Below are 3,204 nucleotides of genomic sequence, written 5' to 3'. Positions count from 1 at the left end.
AATGAATAATCCCTCTGATATAAAAAAATGTTAGCAACATCATTGCAACAAGTTTGCAGACTTAATTGCCCAACCTCGTATATGAATGGCAAGTAAATACATGAAAAGATGTTCAACATCATTAGTCATCAGAGTAACGCCCATGAAAATCCTAATGCAATACTACTTCACACCCATTCTAAGACTAAAATTTAAAAGACTGATAATTCCAAGTGTTGGTGAGATTATGAAGCCACTGGAACTCGCATACATTGCTGATGGGAATGTACAATGGCACAACCGCTTTGGAAAAATTTGCCAGTTTCATATAAAGGTGAAGATACATTTACCATATGCAATCATTCTACTCCTCGGTGTTTTCCCAAGGGAAACGAGTCCTTAATAATGTCAATTTAAAAGGAAGACTTGTGCTAGAATGTTTATTGCCACTTTATAATTCCCCCAAACTGGAAACAACCTAAATGTTCATCAGGAGATGAACAGTTAAACAAATTATTATATCCACATAATGGAATACTACTCAGCAATAAGAAAGGAACAGACTGCTGCTACCCAGCAACATGGATGAGTCTCACAAATATGCAGAATGAAAGAAGCCAAGCAAAAATGGTACATTGTAATAGATGATTCAATGTGGCCCTAGAACAGGCAGAACAAATCTTTTATGACAGAAAGCAAATCAGTGGTTGCCTGGGGTAGGGGGTTGACTGCAAATATGCACAGGGTAACATCTGGGATGATGGAAAGGGTCTACATTTGATTTTTGTGGCGGTTACACAGGTGTATACATTTGTCAATTTGCATCAGACTGTGTTTTTTACATGGGTATATTTTATAATATGTAAATTATACCTCAGTAAAGTTCCCTTTATGGCACAGCCTTCTGTGACCTTTTTCCCTTTCTCCCTTAAATTCAGACATCTAGTCTTCCTCTAAATTTACCATAGTATTTTGTTTGGTCTTCTCCTACTCCTTTCATTTGTCTCCTTGTGTTTTACTAGGTTTATAAGCTCTTATGCATCTTTGTTTACCCTATAGCACCTTGCTCAGTGTAACCTTTCAGCACATATTTGTTAAACTGAGTTGATCTAATGCAAAGAAAGAACTGTCAGCTATTGCTTTGATTACAATTCTGAAGTCTGAAAAGAATCACTGTCCTGAATATTAGCAAGACAGATTTAAAAGTTGATAGTAGGCATCTTTAGGGCAATCCCATTTTATATCCTATTTCATTGGGTCGTGAACACATGGCAGATGAGCACTTCTGGGCCCTGTGGAAAGTTGTCTTTAAGGTTAAGACACCCCGTGCTGGTCGCAAAGGCCTGGCAGATGTAGTGAATGCAGACTAAATGACAGTGACAATGTATTTGATCCAGTAATGAATGGAAAGCTGATAGAATCACAGAAATTTAGTGCTAGAAGTTACCATGGATACCATTTAATCTAACCCATTATTATCCAGACCCAGAGAGTGTAAATAACCTTCCAAGAGCCACACAGCAAATTAGGGTTGGAACTCAGGTTTCTACCAAGTCCCATCCCAGGAATTTAACAAAGTGGAGAATTGGCTGCCTATGGAAATTCTAATGAGTTAACCTTAGAAAAACTCTCATTAGGTTGGGACTTGGAGTTAAGAAGCGAACAGGATAGATAAAAGGATGAGGCCAGGAGTCAGCTGACATTTCCAAGGTCAAACCAAAACTGGAACCATGGTTAGAGCCCAGAGTTGACCTACGTGTTCCTGGTTGTGTCTATGTTCATTTACCGCTGAGAAGCCTGATTACATCTGTCACCGTAACCTTTCTGGTATACGTGTTGGTACATTTTCTACAGTAAGAATATACTGTAGCTTGTTGAAGAGGTGTTAGTACATAAGCCAGAATATTGCTGAATTCTATAGGAATGTTAAAACAATCTAAATGGAGTCAGAGCTCCTTCTCAAGCCTTCCCTTTTCCACTCTTCTGTTGTGTGTAAATTTATTGGGGATTGGGGGTGGTAACAGTTGCTGTTTTGCATTTCACTGGTTTTTGGATTACATTTTTTAAGGACAATATGAAGTGAGTTTTATAATTACAGTGAGTTTAAGTGGTCATTTTGAATTTTAATGATGAAGGACATTGAGATACAAAAAGCAGCTTTGAAAGTTACAGCAAAGCATGCTCTTCAGATGAATCCTTTGAATGAAAGAATAATAGTGTGGATGGTGATGAAGAAGGAATGGGAGCCGCTGCTATTTAATGTATTCTCCACTCTCGGTACATGGATGCAGCCTCCAAATTTTACAAAGGAAATAATCATCACAGCATCTCTGCTCTCCTATGGATTGGTCTTTTTGTAAAGCAGCCTCTTGGGTTTTCTTAGTAAAAGTATTTTATTTTAAAATATATCTCTAGACACTTACTTCTGGTAGGCCTGGGAAAATGTAGATTACTTCATGTCGCTTCAAAATTCCTTTCAAAGAAAAGAGTCAAGCTCAATTTGTGTTTTTGAGATAGAGAAGAGGGGTAGATAGGAGGAAGGAGGAAGTGTTAACTTTGCTTTGGAGGGAGAAAAAAAATCTTTCAGCCCTTTGTTGACACTGTACCTTCTGCATTAGTCATATGTCTCTTCCTCCTTGGCCATGGTTGGGCCAAAGGAAAAGCAGCCATGTGCAAGTCTGTAAAGGAGCGGTGCAGAGAAGAAAACGGCTGATAAGGAAAAATGTAGTGCGCCCCCCACCCCCCAGGGTTTTACAGTTGTAGTTTTAGATCAATCAGTGGTTTCTGGATATTTGGCCTCCTTTTTATTTTTTTGCTTTTTCATTTCACTATTTTTGATGTTAAAAAAAAAAGTACTGAATTCCTAGCCCTAATCGTGAGATAGTATTCAAAGTCTAATTTTTTTTAATGTTATAATTAAAGTCAACTATAATGGGAAGCTAGTGGACACAGTTAATGCTGATATTGAAATGAAAAACCTTTCTTCTACCTATGTGGATCAGAATGGTTGGGGGCCTTCGAGTTAACTGACAATAGAGAGATTAACAAGAGGACAAAGTGTGGGAGCATTCCGAAATGAGTAACTCACTGAATAGTCAAAGGTAAAGGTTCGCATACCAGTTTAACAAAGGGGAGGATTTAGGGCTTCAGAGGATGGAAGGTTTTGATGATGCCTGTTTACACAATTGTTTTGGAATATGCTGGTACCCAAGGTCACTTCCCTGA

The sequence above is a fragment of the Hipposideros armiger genome, unplaced genomic scaffold (assembly GCF_001890085.2).
Source record: "Hipposideros armiger isolate ML-2016 unplaced genomic scaffold, ASM189008v1 scaffold_133, whole genome shotgun sequence".
NCBI classification, from domain to species: domain Eukaryota; kingdom Metazoa; phylum Chordata; class Mammalia; order Chiroptera; family Hipposideridae; genus Hipposideros; species Hipposideros armiger.
Note: the sequence above shows the minus strand (reverse complement) of the source record.